Below are 15,631 nucleotides of genomic sequence, written 5' to 3'. Positions count from 1 at the left end.
TCAACGCTACGATTCCCAACCCCCATTGAAATAGGGTCCATGAATGCATGTCACGACCTCCCCATGGAGATAAGATGATGCAAATTAATGCAAATTAATTAAGGTCCCGTCTGGTTGCAAGGGAAATACAAAGAGGCGCAGTGAAATCAAATCAGTGCTACATATAAACTTTTAGATTTACAAAAAAAAAAAAAAAAAAACATTTTCATTGTCCAATATGATTGTGAAACTAATTTTAAAACATTTCAAATTTAATTACGGGGAGAGGTTTCGTACACGGTCGTGTAAACCGTGTACGAAACTTCCCCCCCCCTTCACTTACTTTTTGCAAATTACTATTCATTCACAATTTTCTCTCTCTCCTCTATTCATATCTCTCGTCTCTATTCACCTCCTCTCTACAACTGCGTGCAGGAGCGATGAAGGCCTACCGGAAGACTATAATCGAACCACCATTCCCTCGTCTCTATTCATCTCTCTCATCTGTACCTACCTCTGACTTTTATGCTTTTCCACAAAATTACTTTTCATTCCCGTTGTTCTCTCTCTCCTCTTTGTTCATCTCTCTCGTTTCTATTCACCTCCTCTGCAACCTGCGTGTGAGAGTGAAGAGGGCCTGCCGAGTGCCGGAACAGTAAACCGGGTTTATTGCAACCCAATTGCATTGTACAGATATTCATCCCATTACAGACCCTAAAAGTTTAAGAACAAAGAAGATACTAAAAACTGACTATATTCAATGAATTTTTTTTTCAGCTTCTGGTTTTTGAGAATTTTGGGCAAGGATAGATTCATAGATAGGCTGGATATGACATAGCTCTCTCTCAAAAAGCCAAGTATATTGTGTATAAGCACATGTGAGAAAGCATTTAACACAGGGAAGAAGATGCATTGCATTGCACCCTTCCTTGGTTTTATCAGTAAATCATTCACTCATTTATAACTGAATCATCAAATTCCACACACAAATTGTAACTCCTTTCGCACGAACTCCAATCATCCTCTTATTCGCTCTCCATCCAAATTTAAACCCTGTTTTCCTCATTCTCTCTTCAGATTTCAGAATAGCCCAACAAATGGATGCTAACATAGTAACAGATCTCAAGTCGGAGGAGCAGCTCTTCTTCGAATGCCTCTGGAACCCAGAACCTCTGGAGCTTCAGAGGTGAACACGAAAATTTTATTTTACTTCTCCGTAATTTCTATCTGTATTGATCTTATTTACTTACAAGTGTAGTAATCATCTTTCTGAACTTGTAGATGCAGTGCAAAAGAAATTACCCATAACTTCGATTCTCTTGCTCTTCAGAACAGTCTCTTTGATGCGCATTACGAACCCTTTGTTGGTTCATTAATGGCAATAGATTTGATTTCAACCCAGCTCACGCCACTCCCAAATTTGAATTTGGAATTTCAATCTTTTGATGTTTTCGACTGGTTGGATCGCTACCTTTCTCCCAATGGAGGTTCGATTATGCTGTTCCGGCACTCGGCAGGCCCTCTTAACTCTCACACGCAGGTTGCAGAGGATGTGAATAGAGACGAGAGAGATGAACAAAGAGGAGAGAGAGAACATCGGGAATGAAAAGTAATTTTGTGAAAAAGCATAAAAGTCAGAGGTAGGTAGAGATGAGAGAGATGAATAGGGACGAGGGAATGGTGGTTCGATTTTGGTCTTCTGGCATGCCCTCGTCGCTCCCGCATGCAGTTGCAGAGAGGAGGTGAATAGAGACGAGAGAGATGAATAGAGGAGAGAGAGAAAAAATGGTGGATGAAAAGTAATTTGCAAAAAGTAAAAGGGGGGGGGGGGGGAGAGGAAAGTTTCGTACATACTTTACACGATCGTGTATAAAAAGTAATTTGCAAAAAATAAAAAGGGAAAGTTTCGTATACGATTTATACGATCGTGTACGAAACTTTTCCCTTTAATTATTAAATTTTATTATACTTTGTAGTGAATTTCCTTTGATTTAAAAAGAAAAATAAACACAAATAGACATATGGATAGATACTGAAGATTCGTAAAGGTTGACGTAACTATGAACACATACTGGAGATTTCAAAAGGTGGTTTGATAAACAATAACATGTTAAGTGGACATGGTAGTTATTTTCAACTCTTTTAAGTATTTCGATTATTTCCCTTGCCTACTTGAGAAATGCGTAATTTTTAATACTAATAAACTACTTTTAAATTATTTTAAAAAATCTTATTTTCTTTTTTTTTTGGCATCCAAAGGTAGCCTCATTAGCCTTCATACATGCACTGAGACCACGCTCCCCCATAATTTTAGAAACAAAACAAGAGACAATCAAAAGAAATAACCTTTTCACTTCACAATTTTGGTGAAACATGACCCAAAACTAAAATTGTTTAAATGTACTAAACTAAACCCATTCCACAGTCACAAATAGGGTTTGTAAAAGCAGGTTTGGATCGGTGGATTTGCCCGAATCAAATTGGTATTGGCCAAGATAGAGCTCAATCCGATACCGATCCACTGGTATGATGAAGGGTAAGAAACAGTGGCAAATTCGTCCAATTCCACTCGCTTCTGGGTAGTTTGACTTTTCTTGTAGAGTTGTTTACAGTCACGTTCTCACTATCTTGTAGCCATTTCACCTTTCTTTGGTCACCAACCTTGTAACCTTCTCTTTCAATATTTCTTGTTAGGCAACTTGATCTGTTTGAAAGTATGGCCCCTGAACTAGGCTTGCAAATGGATCGGATTCGGCTCGGATGTAATCAGATTCGGATATTTCTTGGTCGAATTCGGATACCTCTAAACAGATTCCGATGAATTCGGATGTGGATCGAATTCGGATTTTTGATCATCCATTTACACCTCTGCCTTGTGTAACCCGAATCTTCCTCCCCTAGTGGATACAATTCACTCTCAATCCATAGTTTTAGATCATAATTCTCTTTTCCTCATATTTTAGAACCTGTTGAATCTTCAAAAACCCTTAAGATCATTATTTACTTAATTTTTTATAACTAAATATTCGGATTCGGATTTTTATCGAAGTATTCGGATTTTTTTTCGGATATCTCTAAATGAATTCGGATGCTCCGAAACGGATACGGATGCGAATCGAATTCGGATTTTCGATTATCCATTTACAGCCCTATCCTGAACCAGCATGAGCCAATGGAAGCACACAAAGAGGCATTGACTGAACAGGATTTTCATCTTTTGTGGGGACAGATTGGTTATTTTACTTGAAACAAAGAAGTGGTAGCGTACCCTACTCGAACAGCTCAGATAACCTTTCCCCTTTTCCCTTCTAAATTCTAATTCCCCAGCTTCACGTCTCAACATTTAATATAATTTAATCCTAAAAGCACTATCTTGCGTACGGAACTGTAACTGAGCATAACTGGACAGCTGGCCCCTAAGTCCTTAAGAAAGTACATAGTATACACTGAATTCTGTTAACTCTCAGTCCTTAAAAACATCAATTGGAGATCCTTCGACAGCACATTTACATTGTACTACTAACTTGCAGAACATAGGATCATTTTCTCTCTAACAAAAAAATCCAAGATGAAGTAGATCTCTCTGTATACTTAGATTTTCAATTTTCGGAGAACTCAAAAACTTGAAGGCAAAGCAACGCCACCTGATCGTGTGTTGCAACGTGCACCTATGCCTAAATACAGCCACGAAATAACCGCCCCAACCCCACGAAGAGTCCAGCTCATGTTCACATACTTGAACGGCTCTCAGCTGTTCAGACGGAATCCTCTATCTGGGAGCCACATGCAGTGGATTCCATCTGAACAGCTGGGAGGTACAACCCAATTCTCCAATGAAAATGCAGGGGTGTGCCCATCATTTCACATCCAACTATGTCTCGGTAAATACCCGAAGATACTTACCCATTGGCCAAGACGCTTGGGCAGAGATCATGCGAGCAAGTAGAGATATCTAACCCCTTACAATATTTATAATCTAAGTGGCTGACTGAAATCAAATTACAAAAATTTGGAGGAAAAAAGAGAGAAAAAGAAAAAGGAAACCAGCAATCCAACGTCATCTGCAACGTGGTTTTACAGAGGCTATGGAGCCTTTGTATCTGTTGATCTCAATCCTTCTTTTTCTGGCTTGAGCGGCCATGGTTGCCTTGCTTAGAACATATGACTGAAGAAAATCCTTCCCGAAAGACGACTCAGCCGATAATTTGAGATCGGGGAGACCAAGCGCGCTCAACTGCTTCGCTATCCCCAACCCAATTCCTGACAGCATTACACCGGACAACGGTTTCAGTTCGTCTGGTTCTTTAAAACTGCAACTCACCGAGGTTCGAGATCCGGAAGTCAAACGCCCCATGTCCACCTCTGCCTGCTCAGAAACCCCGACGGCAACTTCTCCGTCTTCTTCTCCTTCAGAAGGAGCTTGAGAGGGGATTTCTTCCAACTCAAGAACCGTGATTGGTGTTGGACTGGAATTCAAATTAAGCTCTTTTTGTATCCCGGAAGAACAAAGCTGTCAATGAACCAAAATGAGGAAGACCACCCAATACCCAAAATTATAATATGAAAAAAAAAAAAAAAAGGACAAAAAAAAGGAGTAGAGGAATGAAATCAGGGAAATTACCTCTCTTTCCATTTGTTTTAGCATCGAATTTCTACGTTTCAACATTTCATAGTGAGCCCTCATCTTTGGTAGTTCCTAATGAAATCCAAGGAGAAGAAAATTTCAGGGGAGAGTTTAAGAAAAAAAGAAAAGAAAAGAGCCCAATCCATCCAAATCAGAAATCTGAAGATCTACCTGTTTCAGCATTCCACTATTTTCTGTCAAAAGCTGTATGGTTTCAAGCAAACCTTCCTTTGTCTGCAAGAGAAATCCGACATTGGTAAACTACTAAATAGAGGATACACAAAAACAAAAGCAAAGGATACACAAAAACAAAAGCAAAGGGAGGGAAACCCTAAACTTTAAAAATTAAAAGAAACCGAAGCAGCAGAACCAGAGACCGAATCAAACTCACTAATTAACACCGGAAAGAAGAAAATAAAACCCAAAGCTGTACCAGCAAATAACAATTGGGAAGATAAAAAAAAGCAAGGCAAAGAGGAGTTTAACTTACCATCTTCTTTTTCTTAAAGACCACCACGGGCTTGGAGTCGGACTCGCTGGGATTGAAGGAAACAGGGGTTGTGGGACTGTAAGACTCAACCTTAATGCTAGATTTGATGCCATTGCAGGAATCAGGAAGCAGAGGTGGAGGTGGAGACGAAGGACGAAGGGGATGGGGAGGTGATGTGCTCGAATCGATTGCGGATCGCTTTCTTTTAAGAGCCCAAGAGGATTGAAAGGGAAAACCATCTCTCTCATCAGCTATCAGGTGTGGGAGTTGGAGAAGGATTTCAGCAACCTCAAACTCGTCATCATCGAAAAAGCAGGTGTCGCTATTCATGATCTGCTTCTTCTTCTGTGGCTTCGCTAACTTCGAAGGAATCTCCATCAATGAGTTCTAAAGAAAGATTACCAAAACAACAAGAAGAATTTGTGAAGAAGAACAAAAACGACGATAAACATTCCACTCTGTGTGACTTTTGAGAGTAGAATTTAGAGAGCAGAGAAGAGTACTTTGCGTTTGCCCTTATAAGTTACAATGGGAAATCCATGGCGCGCTTGTGGCTTATGCCACGTGTCATACGAAAAGAGATTGAGTCTCTTTAGGTCTAGGGTTTATGCTGAGCTTGACTCTTCTACTCCTCCCTCCACTCCCGTACAAAGATGGAGTGGCCAAAGTGGAAGTGTGGGACACGTGGACTGAGGGAGGAAGCCGTAATTGATATAATTTTTTTTAAAAGTTAGATTCGATTTTAAAGGATCAGGAGAAGAGAGTATCGTAATATTGGTGAACTGGTGACCGTTGATTTAGTGTAGATAATATAAGTAAATGTTAATCTGGTCCCACACCCACAATCTTTAACAGCGTAGATCTTCGATGATTTGGCAAATCCTTTGCTAGATGCCAATTGTGGACTTGCCCTTTTTCCACTTACTATATTTAATAATTCAAATTTCTCATTAATAAAAAAGATGATGGGGAAACTTCTAACATGATTTGCAACTATATTAAGTATGATGCATCTACCATTGGAGATTGCATCCATTAAATGATCTGGAACGTTCAAGAAGTCCAATTGGTTTGCGTTGTAGCTTATAAAGTTTTATTGTTTTTTCTGTTTCTTGGTTTGTTATTGAGATTAGAAGGAGAAAATAGAAGATAAGTTTCTTTCCTAATTTACATCTCTAACTTCTTACATTGGCTGTTATTAAGTTATTAATTTAATTTTATAGTTATCTCAACAAATTGGGTAATCCGATATTCCATCCACCACGGAGACAAACGTGGCCTTCGTTTCTCCAAACTTGTTCCCCAAGTCTCATTTTACTTAAAAGGGATTTTTGACACCTCAATTGATTTATAATTAAATTTTTTTTTTATCCACTAGTGTAACATTTTTGAGTAAGGCACTAGTTTAAACCGGAGGGAGGGACGGAGGGAGGGAGGGGCGAGGGGGGGATGCAAGTTTAGCCTGTCGGCTCGAACCCCCCTGGTCCTCTCTGAGCCAAGACAGGGCCTGGGCTCAGATATTTGGTCCTAAGGACAGGTCAGGGTTGAGGCCTTGAGCTAAGCCTGGCCCGGCCTGACCCGACGCTGTTTTAAATTATACTATAAAATATATATTATAAACTTTAAATTTCACCCATATTTTATTATATAATATATTATATATGAACATAATAAGTGATATAATATATTTTATTATAGTGTTATTTAAAGTAAAATTGATAATTTTCTCCCTGACCCATTCCAGTGCATGCATTTCCTTCCCCTTCCCCATACTGAGGGCAAATCAGGGTCAACCCGGCCCGATCTTGAGGGCGGATTAGGATTGGATTTTTCAAGCCCTGAGTTAGGGTCGGGTCGGGCTTGGGCCTGGGCTTAGCTAAGGGGACTTCGAGTTGGACTAGGGTATTATAAAGCCCGGCCCAACCGACCCTGTTGCAACCCTAGGTAATACAAGTGGAATCTAGACATTACAACCAGTGAAGGGTTTGAGAATGACATCATTCTTATGGAGTTCACATGGTAATAATAAAAGAGAAATGTTTGTGTGGTTCCATTATTTATTATATGAGGAGGGTATAAAAGAATATATGTAAAAAGATAGTGTACTTTTTATGAAACATTTATTTTTCAATATTTTAACATAAGTTCTCACAAAATGTGTGAGACAATGACAACCCAATGACATAATAATAGGTCACTTTTAAAATAATTTGAATACTCTTTAGCGGGAACAAGTTTCCTACACTGCTCGGGTGCAGTTTCAGGCGAATGAGAGAAATCCCTTTAAAATCTGACAATAGTGGGAGAGGCATTTATGACATATCATCCATCACATGAATAGTGATATGTGAGGGGGTGTGCAATTTCATTTTTGAGATGTCATTGTGTACAACTTTTACTCAACTCTTTAGGAAGAAAGAATGCTACTTAGGTGTGTGCGGTACACTGCTCCAGCGCTTAGGCACAAAGATGCGTGAAAATCAGAGGATGACGTGTAATTTACCTTAATTATTAATATCTGATGTGAGACTATTCTTTCCACCTTCCGTGTAGAATCCTAACAATCTCCCCCTCTATGCAGGAGCTATCGAAATCATATTGGGTTTTGCTCCGTCCCAATCATATGTTAGGGACTTGGGTAGAATTTTTTTTCAAAAACTAACCGTTAAGAAGTGGACACCCAAGTACATATAAACCCCCTCTACATTCCCCATTCATATTGATGTGGGACCATTCTTTCCACGTTCCACGTGAAACCCCAACATGAATGGCATAAAACTAATTTGGCCTTCAATGACCTTGACTAGGCCAGATCAGAATTAGTTGGTCAGATTTGGTCCATATTGGTTGCTCTGATCAAGGCCTTCTGCATATTTTGGGTGAGATCAAAACTTGTTGATAAGGAAATCAATGTTAAAAAATTGGACTAGAATTGATAAGATTCGGGAAAAGCCTAGGCATGCTAGTGTTGTCTCTCCCATGCTTATGGAAATAATCCCTTGCCCTCCCCATTTCACCCTTTCCATTGGACACAGTTGCTAGCTCCAGGAAAGCCAACGTCAAACCTCTCCCTAAGATTTCAATCGGTTGGATTTCGGTCTTTTTGTTGGTTGGTTATTAGTCTCTTATCGGTTGGGAGAAGAAGGGGTGGTGTTTTATTTTTGACATGAAATTACTATTTTTAATTTAACTATCAAATTAATTACTATGACCTAGTTAATGAGCAAAAGTAAAATAAAATGACGGGAGAAAAAACCCTACCTGGTCGCGTGGCCACCGTAGCTCCTACGCCTAGACACAGCACCGATCTGCCCCCATGGAAAGTACTATCCTATTCCCATGGAAAGACGGAAATCCCGCCTAGGTCGATGCTTGTCCTCCCGCTCCCATTGGCAAGTGGGAATCCAAAGGCTCTAGAGGCCCTAAGCAGTGTTCTCTCACCCAAAAATGAAATAGAAATTCTGATTTCTATTTCACTAAAATATGGTACTAAAATCAAACCAAATAATTTTCCAAAATATAAATCACCCCATGAAATTGAAATAGAAATCATACCAAATCAAGCCTAACAATGAGAGGGAAACTCCCTTGGTAAGGGACTATGCCCAACGAAACAGAGGTCCTGAGTTTAACTCTCATAGTCACACTCATAAAAATGATTAAATTGATCTACAGTTTAATTTTAATCAGTTTTTGAACTTCCAATAAATAATTTTGATTGCATAATCTTATTGAATTATTTTCATGGACAACCTTTAAGCTTTGATGCATCTAATGGGTAGTCTTCTTGATCATTCTCTTTAAATTCAGACATAAAATGGAAAATTATTAATACCCTGTAATATTGCTCTACAGTTCTTGAGATATACTCTGTATAAGATTTGTAAGAAAATTAGACAACAGTGTCTCTCTTGAGACATTGATAAAATTTAAACCCAATGCCTGCCTTGTTTACATCATATGATTGAAGTAAATCCTTCTCGAAAGACGATTCCGCCGGTAAGTTGTGATCGGTTGTCCCCAATCCAATCCCGGACAACATCACACCGGACAACCCTTTCAGTTCGTTTGGTTCTTTAGAACTGCAACTCGCCGAGGTTCCAGATTCGAATGTCAAACGCCCAACTTCCGCCTCTGCCTGCTCAGAAACCCCGACCGAAACTTTAAAAAAAATTTAAAAATGGAAGAATTCAAAGGAAAGATTAAAATGAAATCAGGGAAAATACCTGTATTTCCATTTGTTCTAGCATCGAATCTGTATGTTTCAGCATTTCATAGTGAGCCCTCCTCTTCGTCTTCCAAAGATCTACTTGTTTCAGTATTTCTATATTTTCTGTCACTTTCTGTATGGTTTCAAGCAAATCCTGCTTTGTCTGCAAGAGAAACCCGACATGGTTAAGTACTAAACTTTTAAAATCAAAAAACTGAAGAAGCAGAACCAGAGACCGAATCAAAATCAGTGTGGGATTAAGATCCGAATGAAGAAAAAACACCAACCAGGCAAAGAGGAGTTTATAATTTACCATCCTCTGTCTCTTAAGGCTAGAATTTCTGCCATTGCAGGAATGAGGAAGCAGAGGGGGGAAAAGAGGTGGAATTGGAGACGAAAGATAATGGAGAGGTGATGGGCTCGCATCGCCAGTAGATCGTTTTCTTTTAGTACCCCAAGAGGATTGAGAGGGACAATGATCTCTCTCTTCGGCTATCAGCTTTGGAAGTTTGAGAAGGATTTCAGCAACCTCAAACTCGGCATCATTGAAAAAGCAGGTGTTGCTGTTCAGGTTCTCTTTCATCTTCTGTTGTTTCGTCAACTTCAGAGGAGAAAGCGCCATGAATGATTTTTTTAAAAAGACTACCACTACAAGAAGAAGAAGAAGAATCACGATTAATTTTTTTTAACTTTAAGAACTGAGAGTGGATTCGTTTTAGAGAGTTGAAGGATAGTTTGTTGCCTTTATATTGGAAAATCCATGCCACACTTGTGGTTCATGCTACTGTGTCACACAGAAAGATATTGAATCACTCTAGGTTTAGGTTTTAAGTTTAATTTGACTATTCGACTTCTATTTTTTTTTTCCACTTCCATAAAAAGAGGGAGTGGCCAAGTGGAAGTGGGACACAGAAATCAGGTCTACACTGCCTGGGTGGGCCGAGAGAGAGAGAGAGAAAAGGCTGAGATCGGAATTCAGACCGAGAGAAGGTTGGATAGACAGTTGGTCCGTCGAAACCAAAGCATTAACGATATCGAACTAGTTTTTTATTTTTATTTTTTAATCAAATTGGCCTTGACCAGGTCTGAACGCAAGGAGTTGGTCAGATTTGGGTCATATAGGTTGGTCTGGCCGTGGCGTGGCCTTTGGCATATTTTGGGTGAAGCGAAAACTGGTTGATAAGGAAATCAATCTATTAAAAATCTAGACTAGAATTGATAAGATTTTGGATAAAGGCTAGGCATAACGGTGTTGTGCCCAGCCTGATTCTGTCTCTCTCCCACCTCTATCTCTATGGAAACGATCCCCAACCCTCCCCATTCCATCCTCTCCATTAGATACAATCGTTAACTTAAGAAAAGCCAATGGCGGGCCTAATCCTCTCCCTGAGATATCAGTTAGGTTGGTTTTCGGTCTTTTTATTGGTTGGTTATCAGTGTCTTATCAGATATTAATAAATAAATTTCAATATAATTAATATATTAAACTTCAATTAATACTTTAAAATAAGCATTTATATGTTTATACAAGTTATGGAAGAGGGTTTTTTGAGCAAACGACATATGGGAACACCCTAATAAGATGTGACAAAACGGTATCATACATAGTGGGGGCAGTGAGGTCGTTTTATCTGAGAAGAAAAGAGATGGACACAAAGGTGCTACCATACCATACCCTGATGATTGAGAGTAACTTTCCCACAAGTTATCATTATTTAGAACCCAATGATTAGGTGTATAAATAAATAAAGGGAGTGTGTTTCCAACCTGATAGTGGTGGCTATTCAGGCAGACGAGAGCAAATCAGCACAATAGGTGGTAGAGAAGTTTTTTCATGGAGGAGAAGTGTAGCTTTTGCACCCAGACACAAAATGGGGCGAAATGACCACTACGTCCCCTGTGAAAGGTAGAAAACCCACCCCCATTGATGGTTCCTTGTGCATTTTCATTGGCCCTTGTGTTGGCAGGAGCCACTCTCCCTAACAAAGAATGTGTTCCCTTATAAAATTTAGGAAAAAAGTTTGTCATGTAACCAATGTACCGTACGATCTGTACCTTCTCTCATATAAGTTTTTGGTAAGTGAAGAGAACACTACTAGGCTACCTAGCATATATTAGTGCCTCTGTGTTTCTCTCTCTCTCCTCCCTTGTACGAAATGACATATATGCCCCTATTGTTGGAGGAGAGAGAGAGAGAGAGAGGAAGTTACTAATGTATGCTACATAGTTGGACACGAAACTCAATTCCCTTTTTTTAATTAGGGAAAAAGTTATTGTCTAATCACATGCAGTTTGCACTTAGACACAACCCCGTTAAATTACGACACCATCCCCTACGAAATGAAAAATCTCCCTAATTGATTGATGCCCCTACATATTCCTCATTGGCCCCATGTTGGTGTTGGGTTTTTGTTATTCTTTCCTTTTTTTGACCATGTTGGTTTCGTCTGGGAATTACCTAGTGGATTAGAAACCACCAAAATCACCCTATGGTAATGTGGCAATTGAGTCACATCAGCCAATAGATTAATTAATGGTGCTCCACTAATTGAAATCAATTAGCAACTAAGAAAATCTAAATGCCTCATTAGCTTCTATGGGAGTAGAGGAAATCCATCCTATAGTACAAACGGGAATGTATTGGTTTCCTACAAAATAATTGGATTGGAATCGGTATACCTAGTTTCAATATGTTAGAATCCCAAAATCCTCTATTGAATTGACCTTCAAGGCACTTAAATCTTCATTTAATGTGAAACTTACCTCCTGTAGCAAGATTTTATAAGTGATCGCTGCATTGTCGCGTTGCTAGTGCGTGGCATGAGAGTGCATGTTAGGGCATCAACATGAATAAAATTTTTTATTTATTAAGAGAAATGGGATGGTAGTTTTGCACGCTTCCGTGTGCACTTTTTCCCTAAAGGACAATTTTATTATAGTCGCCTTTCATGGTAACTTGACCAAGAGGCACCTTTCAATCGCCAATATCTATGAGATAACAAAATTAAGGGAAAAAGACTGTCCAAGAGCGTGGATCCTTTGCTCTAAACATAAGACGGGGCAAAATGACCCCCCCCATGGTGGAAATCTCGCATTTGTTAATGCTTCTTCGTACATTCCTATTGGCCCTCGTGCGTCCTCAAAAATTAATTATAGAATAAGTAGGGTTACTTCCTTTTACACATACATTCTTGTAAACCTACTTATTTTGTAACTCTTTTTCTTTTTCATGTAGAACTAAGAAATTGCCACTATTAATTTCCAATTCAAGAGGTAGAAACCAAAACTTGCTTCATTAACAACAAGAGGATAACATGCCTAAGTTTAGGTCATTTGATGGAAGTATTGTGCCGAGGGATTAACGTACGACTGAGGGCTTGTATAGCATACAATTCCTCTTGATCTGAGTTGCAAGAGATGCGGGTCCGAGATTGAGACGACAAACCATATCTTGCTATTTTTTTCCCTTCACTCGAGCAACCTAGTTTGGTGGTAGCATTAGGGTGGTGGTGGTGGGACATGATGGTGGAGGCATGATAGTGGTGTGACCATTAGGAGAAGAAAGGTGGTGTTTATTTTTAACATGTAATTACTTCCTTGCCCATCAAATGTCAGAGTAAAATAAATGTGGTGGGGGGAAGCTCTTGCAAATCCGTGAACTACTTCATGCTAAATCCTTATGCTCGGAAAATGTTATTGTGGAATCGGATAATCTGAAGGTGTCTTCCACTCTTTCAAAATCCAAAGACACCTGCTGTCCGTGTTGTTATTGATCCAATTATTCGGGATATTGTCTCAAGATCAACTATTTTTCAGTCAGTAAAATTTTCTTATATTAATCAAGGAAGGGCTTGTTGATTGACCACACTGCTGAATAATTTTCTTACTATCGAAAGAAAAACATCAATTTCAATTCCTTATAGCAATTTCAGAATTTCTGTTCCATTTGATTTCTATTTCAGTAAAAATATATAAGGTGAAAAAAGAAAAAAAAAAATTGCCCCATGAGATTGAAAAACTAAAGCATACCAAATCAAAATCAGGACTAAGCTTTAATGCATTTAATGGTAAGTCTTTATCAGTCTCTTTAAGTTCTGTAAAATTATCAAAACCCTGTATTGTTCTACAGTTCTTGAGATACTCGTATAAGATTTGTAAGAGTACTAGACAAAAGTGTCTCGCTGGAGACACAGATACAATTCTAAGCCAATAGGTGCCTTGCTTAGACGAAAATCCTTCCCAAAAGAAGACGACTCCGCCGGTAAGTTGAGTTCCGGGTGACCAAACGCGCTCAACTGATTCGATATCCCCAACCCAATCCCCGATAACATCACACCGGACAACTCGTTTGGTTCTTCAGAATTGCAACTCACCGAGGTTCCTGACCCGGATATCAATCGCCCCATGTCCACCTCTGCCTGCTCAGAAACCCCAATTGCAATTTCTCCTTCAGCTGGAGCTTGAGAGGGGAATTCTTCCAACACAAGAGCCGTGATTGGTTTTGGACTGGAATTCAAATTAGGCTCCTTTTCTTTCTCGCAAGCACAAACCTGTCAATCACCCATTAAATGAGAAAGAACACCCAAAACACATAAGATGAACCAAAAAAGAAAGAAGGAAGGAGTCTAAACCAAAATAAATATGGAAAGAACACAATCACATTATGGAAGGCTTCAAAGGAAGGAGTGAAATGAAATCAGGGAAAATACCTCTATTTCCACTGGTTCTAGCATCGAATCTGTATGTTTCAGTATTTCATAGTGAGCCCTTGTCTTCGAAAGATCTTCCTGTTTCAGTTTTCCAATATTTTCTGTCACATTCTGTGTGGTTTCAAGCATATTCTGCTTTGTCTGCAAGAGAAATCATAAACCCAGATAAATATAGAAAGAGCACAATCATATTATGGAAACTTAAAAAAAAAAAATTGGAAGGTTTCAAAGGAAAATACCTCAATTTCCATTTGTTCTAGCATCGAATTTGTTTGTTTCAACATTTCATAGTGAGCCCTCGTCTTCCGAAGACCTACCTGTTTCAGTAATTTTATATTTTCTGCCACTTTCTGTATGGTTTCAAGCAAACCCTGTTTTGTCTGCAAGAGAAATCCGACATGGGTAAATACTAATTAGACGATAAGAATAAGAAACCCTAAACTATTAAAATCAAGAAACCGAAGAAACAGAACCAGAGACCGAATCAAACTCACTGATTACAACCAGAGTGAAGAAAAAACCCAACGATTGGGGAAAATAAAAGGACAAAGGAAAAGAGGAGTTTTAACTTACCATCTTCTTTCTCTTAAGGTTAGAATTTCTGCCATTGCAGGAATGAGGAAGCAGAGGGGGAAAAGGAGGTGGAATTGAAGACGAAAGATGATGGGGAGGTGATGAGCTCGAATCGATTGCAGATCGTTTTCTCTTAGTACCCCAAGAGGTTTGAGAGGGACAACGATCTCTCTCTTCGGTTACCAACTGTGGAAGTTGGAGAAGGATTTCAGCAACTTCAAACTCGTCATCATCGAAAAAACCAGTGTGACTGTTCATGATCTCTTTCATCTTCTGTTGTTTCGTAAACTTCGAAAGAATCACCATTAATGATTTCTAAAGGATAACTAACATAAGAAGAACAAGAAGAAGAATTTGAGAAAGAAGAACGACCAACGACGATACTTTCCTTTTTGTATGTTTTGCTTTTATAATATAAAACCCAGGCGCGATTTTGGCAACTCGACTTTGCTCTTCTACTCCTTCTATAGATGATAGAGACATCTTAGATGATCTTTGATGATCTGGCAAATCCTTGTCAGTTACCAATTCTGGAATTACCATTTTCTATTTCCTAAATTTAAGGATGTGGAACGGTATATGATATGATGCATCTACCATTGAGATCTCATGCATTTAATGGATTAGATCATTTGGTACACGTTCAAGACTTCAAGTTATTGGTGGCCGTTGATTTAGTATAAATTTCTACCTAAATCCATATCCTTAACTTCTTACATTGATTGTTATTTATTTATTTTTATAATTATATTAATAAAATTGGGTAATCTCATAATCTTTTTTCTATTTTTTTTCTTTGTTTCTCCAAACTTGTTTTCCAAGACTCCTAAGTCTAATTCTACATAAAAAGAGTTTTCGACACCTCAATTAATTTTATAATTAAAAAATAATATTCCTTTTTACTATAACAAATTTGAGAAAAATCTAAACATTACAATCATAAACATTAGAGTAAATTACATGCACCCCCAATAATTTGAAACAATATCAAACCACCCCCTCTAATTTAATTATTTCAAAAAACCCCCTAATGGCTCACGGTGTTA

The sequence above is a fragment of the Telopea speciosissima genome, chromosome 4 (genome assembly GCF_018873765.1).
Source record: "Telopea speciosissima isolate NSW1024214 ecotype Mountain lineage chromosome 4, Tspe_v1, whole genome shotgun sequence".
Classification (NCBI taxonomy): domain Eukaryota; kingdom Viridiplantae; phylum Streptophyta; class Magnoliopsida; order Proteales; family Proteaceae; genus Telopea; species Telopea speciosissima.
Note: the sequence above shows the minus strand (reverse complement) of the source record.